This window comes from Corvus moneduloides, chromosome 2 (genome assembly GCF_009650955.1).
Source record: "Corvus moneduloides isolate bCorMon1 chromosome 2, bCorMon1.pri, whole genome shotgun sequence".
NCBI lineage: Eukaryota > Metazoa > Chordata > Aves > Passeriformes > Corvidae > Corvus > Corvus moneduloides.
Window position 1 is genome coordinate 12923414 of NC_045477.1, and position 22013 is coordinate 12945426.

General features: G+C 36.3%; 1 long non-coding RNA gene across 1 annotated transcript in view; it reads left to right on the forward strand.

The window, feature by feature from the left end:
- Positions 1-17968, forward strand: part of LOC116438454 — a 32712-nt gene extending 14744 nt beyond the window's left edge. Inside the window, exon 3 of the long non-coding RNA XR_004237760.1 lies at positions 17307-17968. This is a non-coding gene — a long non-coding RNA (uncharacterized LOC116438454). The remainder of the gene's footprint in view (positions 1-17306) is intronic.
- Positions 17969-22013: the final 4045 nt, after the last annotated feature.

The window sequence follows — 22013 nt, forward strand, 5'->3', positions numbered from 1 at the left end:
TTGGTTTGAATGGCAATACTATGCCTGAATGATCCCTTCTCACATAATTGATTTGACTTCAGTCAGAACTTTCAAAACTATGATTTTCACATTTTTTTTAGCAATATGTCAAAACTAAAATCATAGCCAGAAAGGGCTGAGACAGCAGAAACTGTAGTGATTTTGAGGTCTCAGTTAAATATGAATAGTCAAAATAGCCTGTTTCAGATATTTTGAAGACCAGTATGTATTTGATTGAGAAGTCCAAGCAGAAAATGATTCTTTTAAAGCTCCCAGGCCATACATGATCACACAGGTATTTTGATAAACAAGTGCAGATTATACACATTTCTGTCAAAACTTGTACATCTTCTTAGTATTGCACACACTCCAAAGTTTACAATATGTGCAGCATCCATAAGGTATGAAAGATGAATGTTCTTCTTATACATATGTCTGAAAATACCAGTAAAAAAGTGCATCTAAAACTTGTTTCTGGTTGCTTCAGAGCAAGCAACAACATTTTGCTGCAGTATATTATTCCTATGCCTGCTTGTCTCTTGGTTGTCTGTAAAATGAACTGCAGCGAACTTTAAAATGAAAAATATTGGATTTTACTTGCTGTCCTTTCTATTTTTTCTTGTTCCTTTATGGCCTTAGAATGTTCCTGTGCCTAAATGAAAATGGATCTGTTTTTGAAGATTTTGCTGACTTTATTGTAGGCTTGACAGGTGTAGAAGTCAACCCAGACAGCTCAGATCTGGGATATGCTCCTTCTATTTTACTTTCAGTATTATGAAAGTCCCCATGTTTCCTTTAAATTTTCCAACACTAAATTTATAGGTATATGGAATTCTCTTGCTGGAAAAAACATACCAACAAAAACCAAGCAATCAACCAGCCAATCAACCAAATGAAGAAAAGTGTATTTCAGCCTCACATTCCATTTTTATTACAACCATGAAATTAAAAGATTATTTTTTTCAGACACAAAGGTGGCATTTAACTGAGAAAATCTATCATCTTATGTTTGTTCTGGGAAGATGTTTTTTAAATTGTAAATTAATGGGCTGGACCTATAGTCCTATGAATACTATCACCATCACCATCAATCACTACTATTCTTATAAACTGTTCTAAGATTTCAATTTTTGCTTTCAGTTTTTAATGAGTTTATAGTTTTCAAGTGGAAGATAAAATTAAATTAAATAATTTTTAATATTAAAAAAAGAAAAAAAACCCAAATCCTTTGTTACGAGAAAAAATTCATATTTAAAATCCTCAGAGGAAATATTACATCAAGCTAGCAATTACATCTGGAAACTTAGTTAAAGTTTTGCTAGAAAGCTCATGAAATATCTGATACAGGAAACAGTGAGAATGCTTCCACTGTAAATCTGTCTTTTATTCTGACAAAATATATGAGAGACTGTAAATCTGTAGAAGACCTTAGTAACTTCTCAGTCTTCCACATGAAGCTCGCTGATGTTATTTGATTAAAACTTGTCCTGTTTGAGCACATCTTTGCTCACTGCACACGGTGTCACCACCAGTTACTATATCTAACATCCAGTTGGGAGTCAAAGACTACTTTTTTCCTTCAAAATTTGTGAGAGCTTTTCTTCCTCTAACTCTTTGTCAAATATAATTCCTAGTGATTTTGTACTCACATCCTTCCTCTGTGGATTCACCACAGAGGTTCTAAGTTAACTTTCCATCCATACAGTTATGAATCCATTCCATTTTATCAACTTTCCTGTTTAGTTGCATGCTTCTTGCTTTTTGTTTTCACACCCAAATCCCTTTCAGTGGTACCTCTCCCATGCATCTGCCCATCTCTCATCACATTTTCTTCCAGCACTAAATTCCACCCCACCAAGATTTTTCTGGTTATTTCTTACTTATTTAGACATCTCAGTACTTTCTTGCCTATTTTTGTATGATTATCTAGGCTCTTCAACAAATCCAAATTTCAGCTGTCTTCTTTTTTTCACCAGTTGTCAACAGATAGAGGAGGGAGGAGCTAGAACATCTGTCGTGTTTCTCTGTGAGACAACATTTTATTTAAAGGTGTTTTTATGTTTGTTCTTTGCATATCAAATCCAGCACTGAGGAAATGGATGGGTGCGACAGCTTCAGAACTATTTCTGCCCACAGTATTCAGGGGCAACTCAGTGATCCCAGAAGTTCATTGGTTGCTTACATAATTTTGTAAAAGAAATAAGTATTGTTACGTTGTCCGTGTTGGTTTTGTTGGGTTTTTTTGAGTAGTAAGAGAATTTAAACCCAGAAATAAGTTAAAAAAAAATTCTCCTCTTTTTTTCTTGTACACTGTAAATTTTTCAGTCTTTCTTTGAACATTGAAGTGTTAAGTAATACATATGTGCTGTTTATTTTCTTGCAATATATTCTATAAGAATTTGCTTTACTTAATACAGGCAATTTAGTACATAATGATGTTGAGATTTTAATCCACAACCGCCCTCTGCTTATTATAGAGAAGCTTTAGCATGAAAGACATTACAAATGCAAGTGGATAAATGGAATTACAAGAAAAAAGTGAGTCCAATTGTTTATATGGATTGTGTCTGAAATAATGCTATTTATTCAACAGAACTGGTGAACATAGAACAGATGTGTAAATAGAAATTAACTTACTGTTTAAAATTTAAGATGGGTTTTGTCACTTGTTAGCCAGTAAGCAGAAAACAATAACAAAATGACTGAAATCAGTCATTCAAAGTCAGAATGCTGTGATTTTTACATCAGTTTGGTATTTCAGAGCTGGCATAACTTATAACTGGTTTACACTGATGAAATTTACACTAAAAATGGACATAATATATTGATGACTTAAATTCCTCATACCCAGTTTGAAAAGTTAAAACTGTTATTATTTATTTGCACAGCAATGTTGTTCTCATGATGTTGAGGTCTATAAATATTCTCCTGCATCATTCTATACTACTTCCTTATCCAATTTTTTTTTTCCCGCCACAGAGATCTGATGAAAAATCAAGTCTTTTAAATGGGTGACAACACTTTAAATTTGATTTTAAAAGCTAGACTGGTACATTCAGCTACTACTGTCAAAGGAAAGCTACACTACAAGTACAACAGCAGTAATGGCTGGTTTCATGTTTAACAATATTCTCAACAGCAACAAAAGGCACTCTACCAGAGCTTTTATTGCATTTAAAAATAAATACTAAGAATGTGTATTTTTTTCTGTTTTTCCTCAGAAAAATAAAGAAAGTATACCTTTATTCTGCTTGGGATTTAAAAAAAAAAGGAAAAAAGAAAACTGTGGATCACTGAGTATGATTTTTAACAAATGGAGACTATTTTGCTAGCTCTATCCATTTCACAACAGCTTAAGGCAATGTGCACTCAAAGAGCGACTTCTTCACCAGCATGAAATGAATGAAAAAAAGGGAAGCAATCTCTGGAGCCAGAGTGAAAGCATATCAAAGAATAGCTTACTGAAGATAAGCGGGGTTGAAAATTCAGTTTAGTTGGTCAAAAGATTCAAAGAAACAACTCTTAGGCCTACTGAGCTTTCAAACAGAATTGAAGAAGGATCAATAGGAAATTTTTTAGGCAGAAAACAAGTATCCAAAACAGAGAGAAAACTTGAAAGGCCAGGAAATAGCCAAAGCATGAGAATGGAAGTTCAAAGCAGTAGAAAATTAAAGCCAACTTAATACTTGATCCTGGCAAACACTGAGCATCTGCAACTTTCAGTAGGCCAAGTCTGCAAGTTTGTTTAGAGATTGCAAATCTGATGCCTGAGTGCAAATTCTAGCAAGATCTAAATGCTTTAAAAGGCAAAAATCTCTTAAACTCTCCAGTCACCATTAACTTTTTCTGCCCGACATGTCAATGTGATTTTTATATTATTTGCTATCTTACCCAGATGAAATAAAACAAGAAGTAAATCACCTCCTCCCCCCAAAAAACCTAACCCTCCATGCTGTCTCTGGGAGCCCTCTGCAGGAACAGAATTGTTATTAGAGGATGAAAAGTGTAAGATCTTACAACCTTGGTTCTGCCATTAAACTTTCATCAATAGCAAGCCATAATATCCATCTCTGTGCTTTTATCTTACATGAAGCTATGACAGCTCTCAACATTGTTCGTGTAGCAGCAGCACATACTACTTTTTCTTCATCTTTAATTATCCTTCCAGTTACATCAAATACGAACTCTCTCAGTCACTCCACAGGACAAGTTATACTTACTACTGTGCTACAATATGCACCTCAAGCAAATTTCTGAGCTCAATCATATTCTTTGTCTGGCAGATCACATTTTTTATTCGGTGAGGGAAATTAAAGAAGTGACATAAAGAGTAAAGCCGAGTACCCAACTCCATTGCTAAATACAGTCAGTGTACCTGTCTATATTACTTGAAATAGTACTTTTAAAAATAAAGATATCCTTTGGGTTTTAAGTTTAACAAAAAGGAAAGGTCGCAAACTCTTTTTGTTCTGATCACTTTTGCAGTTTGGGAAATGGGAGTACCTACCTGCTGAAATCAAGGTCCTTTCCTTCATAACAACTTTATATATAGAGGGTTTGCTTCATGATTTATTAAATATGAAATGACTTTAAAAGCCTGAAAAATTTTTTGAATCCAAGAAAGACAGAAAGGAGCACAAGTGGAGAAAGGAAGTGGTTCTCCATCAAAATTAAATAAGGTCATTTGTTCCATGGGGAAGTATTCAGTGGCATTCTTCACTATCTCACCCATAAAGCAGCTGAGACACCATTGGGAAAAAGTCTGAGCTATAAAACCTAGACTGTTTCTTTTATTTTTATTTTTATTTGTTATTTTATTACAGTGCTTTGCACAAGATAATATTAAGCAATCCTTTTTGAGACAATTGCCCGGACTCCCTCACATTAGCACCAACCCGATCTACGGTGACCTGTGAGAGGATGATCTGAGGTCAGCAGAGCTTAGGCTCACATCAGTAGTACTGCTGCATGGCAACACAATAGTAGTTACTGTATAAACCTTACTATATACATTCACAAAGTAGGATGATTTAACAGGACCAAGGTGAATACTCATGTTCTTGTCATGTTTTTATTGAGAAAATATTGTTGATTAGGGAATTACACATTAAATACTGGTTTGCCTATCTGGTGAGCATCAATTTTGAGCTTTCTTCATATTTGCATGTTAAAAAGGCCAGTTGTGCACTTATTGGACCTTGAGGGACAATAACTATATGTAAACACAAAAAAAGAATGAACTTTTTTTTTCTAACATATAATGAAGATAAAAATCATTATTTTCTATGTGTTTTCTCAGACCCAGATGTGTCTGAGTGGCTAAAATGGCAAGGTAGATGAGTATTGAATCAAACTTACTTACATACTTTGTGTTTTTAAAAGAACACCATTAAAGAGTATTCTCAGATAGAATAAAACTGAATATGACTTACAGCAATTGGGAAAAATTGATAATAGCTAGTTACTACAGAAAGTTTGCTGGCTGGCCTACCAAATAACCTTTGGGATATAAAATGTTTGATATGGAGCATAACAAGGAAGGGAAGAGAACGTGAAAGGTAAAAATCAACATATAAAGTTGAAGACCTGTTACTTATCTGAACTGCTTGCAGTAGAGGAGACAGAAGGTGAGGAGTGTATAGATCTGTGTCTGAGCTCAGCAGGAGTTAAGTCAGTGTCACAATTTCTCTTGTACCCTTGCTCAGGAGCTGTGATAGAAAAGACATCCTCCTGTTACAGATGGTAATACTAAAATGCATTCAGTTTTGTAAAATGCTGATAAAATGTGGTGTTGCATTGCAATGTCAGACTTTAAGCCACAATTTCATTCTTCGGTTATTTCACGCTGCAAAGAATGAAATGGCTTTTTTCTAATTTGTACTATAGAAAAAAGAATGAACATTGTGTGGTTTCTCACTCTGTAGAATTGCACTGGGTGAAAAAGTGTACAAGAAAATAACTTAATGTCATTTACACAGAAATATTGACTGTTAATCCAATTTTTCTCATATGTCTAATATGCATATGTGATTTATCAAGCATTAATTAATTTGATCAGGGAGGAGCAGTGGCTTTCATATGGTCCCAGTGGGATCCATTCAGAACTTTTTGTCCGTCATAAAGTTTCTCTGAGTGTTACATTTTTCTTGTACTGTGTGCAGTGCACAAGCACTGCAGCATAAAGGGATGAGTGAAACGAAACAGGACAGGAGTAGAGCAGGACAGAAATACATAAGAATACAATTCTTGCACACTGGCCCTCAGTGGGGTCATTGCCTTTTAGTCCAAAGCTTGAAGAGATGGGCATAGGGTAACTAGGGCTGACTGGACATGTGCAGTCCTTCATATTCTGCATGCACACACATGCAGCCAAACACATATCTCTTGTATGCTGTAGTGTGTGTTCTCACTAACCTTCTATAGCGCTTGAATTTGGCAAAATTTGAGCTGTAAATATGACAAATTATAACTGAGGTTGAATATTTTATGTTGCAAAAATTGATGTTTTCTACTTTCCTGACTGGCACAACAAATCAGCCCTGCTATAACCAGTGTGCTTTCCTGAAAATATCTGAGGTGATAGCCCATGCTCCATTGGAATAATTATTTTGCACCATTATTTGAGGACACAATCTCAAACTGCCACATCAAATACTACAATACAAATCAGTGTTAGCCCAATTAATTTCACAGTGACTTGTTATATCCCAATTAGCCTCCTGCTCAGTTCCTGTGAAAGCATTGATTCTCCCTCCACACTCTTCTTCTGACTGCAGATGTGAAGAGCAGGGTGTTTCCCTTTTTTCTATTTATTATTATCTTTCTTCCTCCCAGCCCCTCACACTCCTCATCACATATATAACCTTGACTCACATGGACCATTCCCATCACTGGAACTTTGTTTGCTGTGCTACAGAAGTGAGAGGAGAGTAAACAAACCTGAAAGACTACCTTGTCTCTAGTCATTTGTTCTGAAATGAAAAATACATCCAGACAAGAGCAAACTGTGCTGCAGCATACAGACAAAACAAACTTTTGTATGTCCTGTGCGTGCAACTTGTTATGATGTCTCTGATTAGGACCTTTGGTTGCAGAGGTGAAGGTACATTTATCTTGTACAACATAAAAATTGAATGGTTTCATTGAAAAAGCAGCAGTTTAGAGGGATCACTTTCAAAAACTCTTTATGAAAATAATCCCCACAATTTATTTTCTTCATTTCTATTTTAGATTAGTACAGGTATAGGGTTGCAGAAAACATGCTGAAATGCCTGAAAATATCCCAGGTTGCCTATACACATGGAACAGCTTCCCAGTATGTCTTGACAGTCATAAGTCATGACTTGCGTGTATCCATTTTCTGATTTCAGGAGCTAAATTATGCTGCACTGTACACAGAAATCAAAACATTAGCCATATAGCTTTTATTTCATCAGTATTTAGCAATTTATCTATTTAACAATGTAGGTGGATAAAAATCTTGCAGCAGGATACAAATACTGAAGAGAAATTTAAAGGATTAAACATAACAAGGCACAAATACACCACCACAGGAAAGGCAACGGAGAAAGATGAGAAAACACTGTTCAAAATTGAAAACAGCATCAAATTTTTCATGATCATTTCCCAATTACTTCATTTTCTTCTCTGAACTTAAAGACTATGTCCAGTAAAATCTTTCACAACAGATCACTCTTCCTTAATTTTGAAAATATAAAATTCCATGTCTCAAATATCATCTTTAAATAATTGTAAATTCATATGCTTAGTATCTCCTAACAACCTCTTCTTTTACTGGGAGTTTTAAAAGCAATTTATTTATAAAATAATTATATTTTTATACTTACATTTATATATACTTGCATACTTCATATATATATATATATGTGTGTATGCTGGTATATATATACCCTTAAATTTAAATGTATTTATATACTTCTATACTTAAATTTTAAGCAACTTACTTAAAAAAATGCAGGAAATTTTTTAACAAATATTATAATTTTAACTTCATAGGTTTCAGCCATTCTTTAATTAATATGTCGTATCTGTTTTCACTTTAACATATCCTGGTGAACTCTTTTCAAAAACACTTTCAATGCTCCTAATGGAAAGCTCAGAGTTTTTTGAGGCCATGGACCACAAAATTTAAGCAGTTTTCTGTCCCCTCACCTGACACTTAAAATGTGATATATAGGGCCAAATAATTCTCTGTCCACTTCCAGTAGGATGTGCCTGGCCAAATGGCTTCCGTGGCTCTCTCCCACAAGGATAATCAGATTTTCTGTTCCATTTGGAAGGAGAGAACCACTATGCCTGGAATTCAGACCCTTACTCAGCTCATTTGGGCTGTGTTTTCTTCCTATCAACATTGTAAAATATAGATTGTAAGAAATCTACACTTCTTTCCAGTTCTTTGCTTCCCATACACATTTTGTTAGGAGAAGGGAGTACATAAATATTTGTTTCTAAGTCTCTTGATTTAAAAAATGAGGATCAGTGATAGCCAATAAAACAATGACCTAATACTCTTGTAAATTCCATTAAAAAGTACTTACTGATAAGTATATATTAATGGTATTGTATCAAATGGAGAGCCAAGGGAAATAATTCAAAGGACAATTATTTCAGGAGTCAGCCCTCTTAACCTGAAACTAATAAATCCTCTGTGACCAGTAGAGTTGACAGAGTAAGTCTGAGAGTGTGCCCACTCACACCTCCTACTGTTAAATAACTTTGAATGTTTTTTCCAAACTTTTTTAGGATTTAGAGTATGTTTATTCACTATCTCCCATTCAAAATCTAAACAATATAAACTCCTTGTTCTACATACAAAGATCATATTTTATAATCTTTTTAAGCTAAGCAATTATTTTTCAGCTTGGTGAGAATTAACATAATATATGAAAAATTATATACTTTATATAGAATCTGATTCAGGAAAATATTCATAAAGGTGTCATAAGGTACACACTAAGTTAAGCCTATATTCAAGAGTTTTATTTATTAAGAGATATTATCAATCTCTTTTTACTGTATATATCTAAAAATATATACTGGACATCTTCTTCAACCCAGGTCACATATCAGCACAAGATCCATAAATACCTTCTGAGGATTTTGAAGAAATCATGATATTGCTTTGATTTGCTATGACAATGTCATGCTGATAAGAGGACATTTTTTATGAAACACATTTGTCACAATGTTTAGCAATTACCAGTAAGAAGTCAATTTTTTCTCATTATAAGCTGTTAATTGATAATGATTTATGATTTACTATCTTTGGCTTTAAATACATTCCAAATGAGGATATTTGTATGCTGTAAATCAAGACAAAACAGCCATAATTAGAACTGCCCAGTAGAGTAAGTGATACAATTAAGAGGAAAGTACAGCCTGGGAAGACAAAGAAAATTCTGGAATAAATTGACAGCCATACAAGTTTGATTCATTCACTAAAAACAATATCCATCCTACTTTCAAAACTCTGTCACTGACTCACTTCATGGATTTTGTTCAGCCATAAAACAACTTCGTTGACTATCACCTGAGTAAAAAAAATAATAAAAACTGCACTGAAATTTTGCCAGAAGAGTAATAAATACTAAGGATAGTAAAGATATTTTTAAAGATATGCTTTGGTAGAATTAGAATTTGGACAAATGAGAAGGATCTTGAAGCATGTATTGTTAATTAAGAAAGTTGAAGTAAAGAAATTATGAACCTAATATTATACTGGGGGGGGAAATCAATCTAATCTTCTCAGTAAAAATGTAATATACAAGGATTTTAAAAAGCAAAAATGATAAGATTTTTTTTGTCTTTTGTATTCCTAAATGACAGAATTGCCTGTGTTAGGAGGGACCATAAAGACCATCTAGTTTCATTCCCTCTGCCATGGACAGGGACTAATTTCAGTAAAATTATGGATATCATTAAATTTTAGGTATAAGAAGAGTTAGAATAGAACTACTGAATTTTGAGAAGTCAACACAGCAGACACTGATTTAACCCTGAATAAATATGATAAACTGAGGTGAAAGAAGATTCCTTTATATGTGAGTTTCAAAGCAACATGGCATGTTTACATTTAGGTTTGTTTCCTTTAACATGATATAAATAGAAGATGTTTTTCCAGAGAAACACCTTGGAAGGGAAAGCTTTATGAGATCTCTCATGACAGGGCTTGAGGCTCTCTTCATAGCAATATGTCTGAGGCTGTCATTCATAACTGTTTCTTAAAGACAAAACTGCTGCTACTGGGAGGCTTTTCACACTTTTTGTATTAATTCATCTCTTCTGTATGACAAAGCAACAACCCAGCTGAGATATGAAACTTGTGTTCATGCAGGCCTTTCCCCTCCACCCCGATTATGTGGTTTTTTTCTCTATTCCTGATGGAAATTGTGATGCCATTCATAAGTTTTTAAGAGCTTTTGTCAGCCAGAAAGATTAATGGGCAGCAGAATAATAATTAGATCTCATTTTTATTTTCTCTTTAGATAGGCAAATGTGAGTTTATTACCATAAGGTCATATTTCACACTATTAGAAAATGTTTGAGGTTGAAAGTGAAATTTGAAGGTCACCCCCTGCTCAAGCAGGGCCACCTACAGCCAGTTGCCCAGGACCATGTCTAGATGGCATTTGAATATGTCCAAGGAGGGAAATCACAATCTCTCTGGGAAACCTGTGCTTGTGTTCAGTCATCCTCAGTTAGAAAGGCTGTCCTTGTGTTCAGACTGAGTTTCCTGTGTTTAAGTTTGTCCTTTTTCTCTTGTCCTGTCACTGAACACTGCTAAAAAGAGCCTGGATGAGTCTTTTTTGCAGTCTCCTTTCAGGAGTTTACATACATTTATAGTACCCTCCCTGACCCTTTCCTTTAGGATGAACAGTCCCAACTTTCTCAGCTGTTCCTCGTATGTAAGCTGTTCCAGGCCCTTAAACACCTTAGTGCCCTTGACTGAACTCTTCAGTATGTCCAGGTCTCTACTGCCATGAGACACCCAGAAATGGACACAGTACTTCAAGCACAGCTAAATAAAGGGGACTGATCCTTTCCCTCCACCTGGGGCAATGCTCCTCTTTAAACAACTCAGGCAGGATTGTTTGCAAAGGACATTGTTGTCCTCTGCAAAATGGTAAAAACCTCTATTAATCTTACAGAACAGTCTCCATTAACTTTAGTTAAATGTGAGTCTGTATTTCATAAACATTTCCAGATGTTTAAAGAATTCTGTTTTACTGACTTAGATGAGATAGTAACTGCCAAGTTTTTATTTGTGTACCATCTTTTCAGGTGACACACAGAAATAGCTTGATTCAAATGTTTTCACACAGTATGCAAGGTGAACATACCAATATGTACCAGAGCTCAACATCTGGTAAAAATTTTTTTTCCCTCATTTTAGCTTAGATTGCTTCATCTTTTAAGACCTCAGGCTCTCCCTACAGTACTATCCTTCCTAGGATGCAGCAGAGCAATGGTGTTGCCTATTAGTTTTTCCAATCATTTACTGCTTTCATTGGTGAAAAAAACGAGCAGTGGTCTTCAGAGCATTAGATGGCATTCACCTGATGAAGAAACACAGAAAACAACCAGGATCATGATACAATTAAGATTTTTTTGCAGGGAAATAACAGACCCAAGTGAAAACGAAAAAGGGCATGCAGTGTATTTGGATGTGTCTGAGAGTTACATGAAAAAAAACCAAAAAGACTTCAAGTGGGAAAAGGAAGAAGGGGATGTGGTAAATCTGTAATGTTGTCCATGCCACTCTAGAGAGAAATATGAAAATTCTAGTATGACAGAACAGCCACACCATACATATAATTGAATGTCAGGTCCCAGAAGCGGTAATACTGGGTCATTCCAAGCAGACTAATTAGCACTGCTTCTCTACAAGGCTAATTAGCATATTTGAGCTGAGGAGTTCATATGTTGCTGAGGTACCTCAATGCCTGTACAGCTATTTTGTTCTCAAACCCACAGTTAATCCCTTCAGAGCCAGCTCAGGCATCACTGCAGAGCCCTGCAATTATTTTGAAAGCCTTTTTAGCTGGTTACATACCAGAGAAAGAAAGCATCACTGAACAGGTCTGTGGTTTCACAAGTCACATTAGAGGAGCAAGGGCCAAGCTGCACAAAGATGAGCAGATGGAAAGAGCAGATGATGTCTCTTGAGAACTGTGACAGAATTTTCTCCAAAACAAATGATCTTCTTATGTTTTTTGGTCTTGTAATGCAATTTAACAGTCTTTGATGTGTCTAACAGGTTTGTCTTCTAACCCTCCTTGGAACTTTGCTTAAAACTATTTTTATTTTTTCCCCTGGTTTAATGCAAGGAGAATGGTGTGGGAGGATTTATTATTTTTCAGATGTGTTTTAAAATTATAATTTGATAATTATGAACCATGAATAAGAACTAAATGCATTTATATTTAATTACAATATATTGTAAAATCTTCCCCAGTGAGAAAAACCCTACTTCAAAGCAAGAAAGTGGCATAATATGCAAAATTTAAAAAATATTTTACCAACAAAGAGAAAACCTGCAGGAATGCTATTAACATCTCAGTATGACACCCATTATACTAATATGTGTATCATTCAGAAAGCCTAAGTAAAGAAAAAAAATTAATTTCCATAGATAGGACAGGCTAAGCATACACACAGCATATAATTTGTTCAAAGATGTGAGGGTACACTGTTTAAGCAATTTTTTTCACACTAATATTCAAGATTATGCTTAATTAAAGTTATTGGAGGAGGAATTCATATTTAGATATTTTGTGTTGTATATTTAGAAGTACTAACATTCAGAAGCTGTTCTAAATATTTTACATTAGGTAAATAATTTGACAGTGCAACAAAATCTTCAGTTAATGTAAAGAAAAAATAAATTTAAAACGTCAAAATATAGTGAAATATGCTTGAAGCTGAAGTTATTAAATACAATATCCCTCTCTTACTTTTCAATATTTTTCCTACAAATAAAAGTATTAAGGTTTGTTTTTTTTTTTTTTTTTTAATTTTAAAAGTATTTTGAAGTATTTTTTCCAACTGCATCACTTGCACAAAAGAAATTGGTTTTGGTTATGTTGATGAAAGCAGGAAAATAAATCCTATAGAAACCCTCTGAATATGTCTGTTTAATTAAATAATACATCTAGCTCTTAAATAAATATCCCGTTCAAAATCTGTCAATCCCAAGCATGCACAGAGATGATCAGCTGTTGACTCAGCACTAATATGGGGTACAAGATCTTTCACATAAAAATGTGATTCCATCCCTCTGCAATTTCCAGAGACACAAGTTTTAAGTAGGCAAATCTAGAGAGAAATTCACTGCAGAAATTAGTAATGATTCTTTGAAAAGAGTAAACACAAAATGGTCCAAACAAGTTAATTGTGTAGACAAAAGACACAGTCTAAAGTGAAAAACCAAACCTACACTGAGTAACACTTGAAGATAAACAATCACTGATGTAATCCTGACTTCCAGAGACATCACCCACAAAGAAACACTGCCTTGCTGTGTGAAGAATGCTGTCTTACAGAAACCTAAAACAGGATCACAAAATGACCCTTAGACAGATGATTAATCTAGAATTCCTCTTAAATCAATAAATCTTATTCAGACTCAAACAGTGAATTCACAACTACATTCTTCTTAACTATGGGCAGGTGTCTGTCCTGGATTTGGCTGGGTCAGGGTTGTTTTTTCCTAGCAACTGGCACAGTGTTGTGTTTTGGATTCAATGTCAGAATAATGATGATAACACATGGATATTTTGGCTGTTGCTACATTGTGCTTACACTAAGTCAAGGACTTCTCAGTGTCCCATGCTCTGCTAGTGAGGAAGTACACAAGAAGCTGGGAAAGAACATAGGCGGGACAGCAGAGCCAAACTGGCCAAAGGGATATTCCACACCACAGAACATCATGCCCAACACATAAACTCGGAGGAATTACCTGGAAAGGGGCCAAGTGCTCTTTTATCCTTTCTTTCTAATTCTCCTCCCTGACAGAGGAGTGGTGTTGGGCAAAGACTGAGGGGCTCTGTGGTATTTAATTTCTGTCTAGGGTTAAACCACAACAGTGTCTTAATATACTTCAGTGAAATCTCAGTGCAGAGGTTACACTAATACTCAAGGCAAGGATGGGATCTCCAGGGGCTTCTTACCCTACAAACAACCTTCTACTTGAATGTTATGTCTTAAAGAGTTGGAAGATCAGTATCAAAAACTTGCTAATGCTAAGCAGCAAGAGAAGTACCTAGGTAGTCAAGAGGGAAAAGGAATTACTGTCATCTATGTAATTCATAGTCCCAGTTCTCTCTGCCTCTGACTTAAGCCCCATATGTTATTGGTATCCTTAAGGAACATCTGTTCTTTCTCTTTCCCACAGCATTGATTAAACACAGACTGAAATCAATGCAGGGTAAACATCATTCCTAATCATAAGACATTTCCATCAGTCAAATATGATCAGAGTTTCATCAGCCTTTGTTCAGAGACTATTTCCCCATTTGAGATCGGTGCAGTGATAAAGCAGAGTTAATTTTGTATAGTTTTAGTTTTACTCATCCAAATCTTTTGTGATAGTCTCTTTAGTTGCACTTCTTTTTTGCTCTGTGTGTACACTGACAACGACAGTATTATTACTGTCATAATAATTGGGACTGAAGGCTTGTGGTTTTTGGGTGTGGGGGTTTTTTTCCTCTTAAAAATGTTATATTTAAGAGGACAGTGCACAAAAATTTCCCAAAAAACAGAAAACCAAGCCACATGCAATCTAGAAACCAAACACTTTGAAAAATGTGTGTGTAATTTTTCATAATACTGCAGGAGAGATACCAAATGGGCTCTATCGTATCAGCTATATAACTTCCTATTTTCTTTGTCAGACACCATAAATGCACACTAGTTACTTCCCACAGTGGATTAGGTTTCCAAACACTAACCAAAGCTGTAATAATGCCCAGGACATCAAGGTGTTGAGGTGTACTTGTATTAATATGCATCTTTTCTGTGAAGTACTTCTAAAATATCCTGCCTTCAGTAGATTGGCTCCTGCTTCACTGAAAATGATGTGTTAAAGTTGGTTGAATTCCCCAATAACTTGGACTAGCTCAGGTATATCCAAAAGTGCACACAGAAGCTGTGGAATCTCCATCCTTTCAGATGCATGGCATTTGACTGTACATGACCCTGAAAAACCTGTTGTGGTGTCAAAACTGATCCTGCTCTGAGAGGGCAATTGTGTCAGAAAACCTTCCAAGGTTTCTTTCATCCCAAATGTTTCTATGATTCTAAAATATTTCCACCATATCTGCTATCCTTGTCTCTTCCTTGTGCACAAAATTTTTAAGGTTTGCAAAGAAATTTTGATGGTGTGAGAGACGAGATCGGGTTACAGGACCACAAGTCGGGGATGTCTTGTTCCATGTACTTGGATTCCACCCATGGAGATTTATGGTCCTCCATCCTCATTTTTCTCTCTCTTTGTTCAGAGTCTATACAGATTAGTTAAATCAAATTATGAAGTCGTCACAATTCCTGAAACTCAGTTTAGAGCTCATTCTACTGTCTACATAAAGGCTTGTCTCATTTGTTCTGCAAAGTATAACTGAGAAGAACAAAAATTTTTTCATATCTTTAATTTAAATAATTTGTAAATTTAGTCTTCAAAATTATTGCTTTAAGAAAATTTCTTTTTGAAAACTTTAATTTTTATATAGAAATTAAAACAAAAAAATCCTGTTAAAAACTTCAGCATTCTGCTTACTAACAGCCTGTAAGTACGACTTACAATTTTGACATCCCTACCAACAACCTCTAAAGTAAAAAATGTTATTTTTAGACTTTTGTATTACTACAGAAAATAGCAGCCAAATTACATAATAATTTGCTGAATTACAAACAAATGGTGCTCTGAGAGCTTTATCCTTTCTTCCACAATAAATTGATCTTAAGGAAATTTAAAATCATTTCCTAAGGTAATGCTTATTGTGTCATTTAGCCAAGAAATTATCCTATAAATCAGTCTGAAATTATGATACACAATTATAAGAGAACTTTATATGCAAATAAGTTTACTGTTCTCATTGTTTCTATCCTGTCTCTTCTCAACAAAACCTGCCATTTTGACACAGCCAGGAAATCACATTAGCTCTGAGAGTTAATATTTAAATATGCTCTTCACATCTACTGAGGGAAAAATGCTCAGATTTCAAATATTTTTGATGGAATACTTCATAAGCAAAGCACACAGTCCCTGAGGGATTATGCCACTATTTCCATTTAATTAAATTGATTAAATTAAAGTGAATGGTGGTCTAACCTCAAAAGGAAAATATATTTCATTTATGAATAATGTTGCCATTTATTCTGCTACATTGCATGTACAACACATAATGTCTTCAGTTTGAGATTCCAGCTTTTCTAAAAAGTTATTTGTTATATAAGCTTAAAGGTGATCTTGAACATTTGAAAAACTTCTTTATGTCTCAAAGTATTACCTTAAAAATAGCAGAGTCTCTTTCTCCTACCCTCTGGTTACATCTACAGATAGCAGCTGGGGTAGTGAGCATGTTAAGATACCTTTCAAAAATGCTAAAATTCTGTACCATTGCTGTGCATGCATTTAAGCAAGGAAGAACTGTTGCCAGAGTTCCTCTGCTACCCTGCTACCCTGAGGACCCGCAAGAATGTTTGAGGAAGTACTACAGCATCCCTCAAGGGATATGATATAAACAAATTGAATATGATACATCTAGGTCACTTGCTAGGATAAAAGAAACATGTTTAAAGACTACTGATCTAGACCCCATAATCCTTTTGTCTGTTTCTGAGAGGCTTAGTTTGCCTATATTTCATGCAATAGTCACTTTGATTTTCTTTTTTTTTCCCTGTTCTTGTTGTTTGGGGTTTGTTCCTTTGGTTTTGTTTTGCAGGTTTTTCTGTTTTGTTTTTATTTTTGATGATTGTGTGACTTTTACCCAAAGGGAAATAAACAAGGTTAATACCAAATTCTGGGCTGATGAGGTAGAAGGGGAAAACAGAATCACAGAATCACTGAAACTGAAGGGATCTCTTGAGAACAGCTGGTCCAACCCCAGGCTCAGGCAGGGTCAGCCACAGTAGGTTATCTAGGACTGTAGCCAGTCATGTTTTGAAGATCCCCATAGACAGAGACTCCATAGCCCCTCTGAGCTACCTGTTGCAGTGTTTGATCAGCATTGCAAGTAAAAAAGTATCTCCTTGAATTAACATGAAATTTCATGTGCTTCTGTCTGTAGCCATTGCAATTTGTTCCTGCCATCAGATACTGCTGAGAAGAGGAGCATCTTCATTCTCTGCTTCAGGCTGGAATTCCATCTCTCTCAATTTCTCCTCATATGGAAGATGTTCAATCCCTTAATAACCCCGATGATCTTGTGTTGAACTCATTCGAGTTGCCCAGAAAAGCTGCGGATTTCCTCAGAAATAATCTAGGCAAGGTTGGATGGGGCCTTGAACAACAGTAGAATTATTTGATATTTCTTAAAATTTTCCTGATTTTAAAATTGTTTTTAAAAGCAGAACCATTTGTCACCTGTATTACCTCAGGTTCTCAAGACAGAAGCATCTTTCACTCCAAAGTTCTACACTCAGCAACCCGAGAGGTGAAGAGATTCCTTTTCTTTTATATTCCCTCCTTCCTTTTTTGTACTCTGGAAATGTTTAAAAGAAAACATTATTAACAGATTGATCTGCTCTCACAGTCTGTATGTGAGTTCCTTCAGCACTTTATTGAAGCATCCCCCTTTAAGGGTGATTAGCAGACTTACATAATCCTAATTCATCAGTTGCAGGCTTCATCTGCATTTGCAAAAAATTTAAAATTCAAGGTGTCTTTTTTATTAGCTTGCCTTTACAGCATCAACAATTAATTATGAGTAATAATATAATTAATGAAAAGCATCTTTTGCATTCAAAGCTAATATGCAAAGATTTAAAGAAAAAAATAATTATCTTAAAGGAAGTTGTCTTTAAAAACACATTTAAAATACGATTACAGTTAAAATATATTCTAAAGAGCATCTGAAAACCAATATGAACAATTTCCCTCAAAAAATAAATCCTAGTTGATAGACCACTCTTACTATATTCTTTCAAGCAATACATTAGAAAATATTGGTTTATGGTATTAAATTGGAGGAAAATCAAATAACATACCTGCTTGTAAAAATTGATTTTCTATAGATTTTTTTAGTCTGGAACTTTGGTTTATTTTTCTGCCCACAATTTTATGTCAAAATAAAATGCTGTATTTAGCACTAGCGTGACCTCACCTTGAGTGTTGTGAGCAGTCTGGACCCCACCAATTAAGAAGGATGTGTCCAGAGGAGGGCTGGGGAAAGGGCTGGAAGGCAGGTCCCATGGGGAGCTGCTGAGGGTTACAAGTTGGAGAAAAGGAAGCTGAGGGACAACCTCCTTGTAGGATATGCCCAGCCCTGCCCTGGAGGGACGTCTGCTGAGATAAGGAGATTGAGCAATCTCCCAGCAGGACCCCCCCTGGGAAGGCAGCTGCTTTTCAGTTACTTCGAGAAAAGACAGACCCAGAATCCTCTGGGAGACCCTATGCAGATCCTTTGTAACCCATTGGCCTTTACCCTTTGACACCCACCCCCTGTATCCCTATAAAGCCAGCCCTCTGCCCCTGCAAGAGAGAGTGCTCGTCCCTGGCCTCCCCTTCGCTGGAGTACGGACCAGGAGTATGAACCAACAATAAATCTACCTTCGTGTAGAACAGCCACACGAGCCTCTCCTCTCTCCCTGGTCTGGCCTGGAGGCTGCCCTGCAGAGCTGAGCTGGAATCACGAGCTGATATCACTAAAGAGCTGACAGCTTCTGCAAAGGCCCTCCTGCCAGCAGCTGGGAGAAGACACCGGGCCTCAGGAGGGTGATTCCTTTTGGGACCATCTCCCCGGACTGGTCACCTCTTCCTCGGTCAGAGCTACTGACCCCCCACCAGCTGTAATACCTCCTTGCTCCTTTCTACAGCTTCCAAAGGCAGGGAAGTGGACAGGGAGGAGTTGAGCTCTTCTCCCAGCTACCCAGGGATAGGATGTGGCTTCAAAGATGGATCAGAACAGACACGAGCAAACATTTGTTCACCAAGAGGTGGTGTAACCTAAGAATAGGCTTCCTGGAGAGATGTTCAGTACCCCAAGCCTGTGAGTGTTAAAGAGGCATCTGGAGAATGCCCTTAACAACATGCTGAACTTTTGGTCAGCTCTGAAGTGGTCAGGGACTTGGACACGATGATTGTGGAATGTCCCTTCCAACTAAAAATAGTCTCTTCTATTCTTTTCTATACCATTCTAAATATTGAGTTCTATTTTCATATATCACCAGTGAACTTTCCACTAATTTCAATTTCATATTGACTGTCTACTTAGTCAAAGTATAATTATTTGATTTCATAAACCATGTAGAAGAGTTGAATAAAATGACTAACACTTTCAAGAGTTGGGTTTTTTCTTTAACTTTGGCCTATTTTAATTTGAAGGAATATGAATAAAATCCTTTTTTATGACATATCTTACATATAGCAAGAAAATGTGTAAAGAAAAACTATGAGTATGAAACAAAGTAAAGAAAATACTTCCTTCGAAGCAAACTTCCCACAGGAAACACATTTTGGTGTAGCTGAACATATGTCCTAAACCTTCATTAAAAAAACATGTCCTAAAGAAATTAAAGGAAATTCAGATGCAAAAGATAAGATATTAAACAGCAGAAGAATCACTGACTAGAGCTAGGAGTTTGCTCCTGTAACAAACTCTTCCTGGATCTTTAGGGCGGCAGCAAACAGGGAAAAACTCCTCTAATTACTGAATTATGACATTTGCAAGAAGGAAAGAATAAGGTTAGGAGAGAAAGAAGGAAAAAACCAAGTTTTCTTTCTGTGCATTTCACCTGTGACACAGAGGACACACACAACCTTCAGGAACTCTCTATGAACATGTAGTTTAAGCTACTTCTGTTGATTTGGCTGTCATGGATTCTGCTCTTCCTGGAAGAGAAACAATTCTTACTTTAATGCACTTCCTTGAGTCAGGCTGATTCCAAAGATAACTGAGTTTGACTTATTTAAAACAAAATTTAAAAAGACCGTGAAAAAAAGTTATTGAACAATACATGAAAAATGAAATAAAACTGGAATTCAATGCTTTCTTTCCTGTATCAGTGGATAAATATTCAAGTTAGTAGCTTGATTGGTGGAACACATTTGCAGATCCAAACATCTGGAGTCAAACAGTTATTTGTATTCCTGAATGACAACCTACATTTTGAAACAAAAGGCACAATTTAAAAATTCCTTGAAATAGCTTCAGAGCTGTAAACTTTTCGTACCAACCATTGATCTTGTATGGAATGAGGGCGTCGGTGGATCGATGCCACGTTTATTCCCACAGGGTCCCTCATGGACACACTCAGGCGGCACTCTCCTGGCACCTACGCGCGCACAATCTCACCTTCGCAGGTGGTCGTGAACAGCCACTCACACACACAGTCTGTGCACGAGCCGGAGACAAAGAGGCGAGAGGGGTTCTCTGTGTGCAGTTCTGAGGCGTTTAATGGAGCCAACACACTCAAAGGGAAACAGAGGCAAGAGAACCAAGAACAAAGCCCGCACGTGGTTTTATCCTGAAGGGTCCCAGGGGCAGGCAGAGCATCAGAAGCCAATAGTCTGAGGCTAGGGGGCAGAGGCAACTTGAATGACATAACAGTGGCCAATGGGAGAAGGGATGGGAGGGAGGGGAGAGTCAGTGACCAGTGGGATCTCGGTAAAGAGAGAACTTTCTAGCACAGTGGTGTAGGGAGAGACTACTTCAAAGTAACATGGAGGGTATAAAGTGGACTTAGCTACTGCAACAATCTTGCACCAACACCTTGAAGAATAAACTTTGCTAAGCTAAACATACATGAGGTATATTCTCCCCTCAGTGCTTCCTCTAGGAACCTTAGAATTTAATAAACTGAGATGAAGAACTATCAATGCTTTGTTTCACCTTCGTCCACCTTTTAGAGCACATTCATAATTTTTCTCCTTTAAATTATTCAGAATAACATAAAGGATATGATCTAGGAGGTGTGTGACACGAAAGTGTGTGGTTGAAGGCTCTCGAAGCCTAAAACTTCCAAGTCTACAGCTCAGAAGAATTTTTGAGTGATTCATTAAACCTGGATCTAATTCCAGGCTGAGGTAGTTGGGCCTCGTCAGCCATAAGAGGAGAAATCTCAGGCAGACCTTCCTTATCAATGTCTGACCAGAGGATACAGAGAAAATAGATGGAGATCATCTTCAGAGGTGCACAGAGTCAAAAACATGAGCTGAAACATGGGAACTTATGACTAAATATAAGGAATAAATATTTTCTAGCATGAGGTGAGACATTCATGGAAAAGTGTTTTCTACCAGAAAAAATATGGGAGATGGAGGGGTTAAAATAAATGAAGAATGCTTTTCATTTAGATAGAAATTTTTTACACACCTTACATTTCACAGAGACAGTGTAATCTGTTTTAAAAATCTCCTATTGTACATAGGAGTGACTAGTCTGATTTAAAATTCACTTAACATGCAGTTTGCATCCTGACAACTGATGCATATACAATATTAGATAAAAATCTGGAAATGTAGCAAGCATGTAATCATAATAACTTCTACAGGCAGGCTGAGATAGGAGATAGCTGGGAATCAAACCTATCAGAGCAGCAGGCGCAGAGGTTTGGGCTGATAAGCTGCAGGCAGTAATGTGGTGCAAGGTGGAGGAGAGAGGACTGGCAGCCAAAGTCAGGCAGCTACTGCATACAGAGAATAGATTTATTTGGTCAGAGACCCTGAGAGGATCCTGCTCAGGACACAATCAGAGTCAACATTATCTCAGCCTCCCTGGAATAGCAGTAAATCTGTAAACTACCCAAAGAATGCAAGGAACTTTACTAGGCAATCA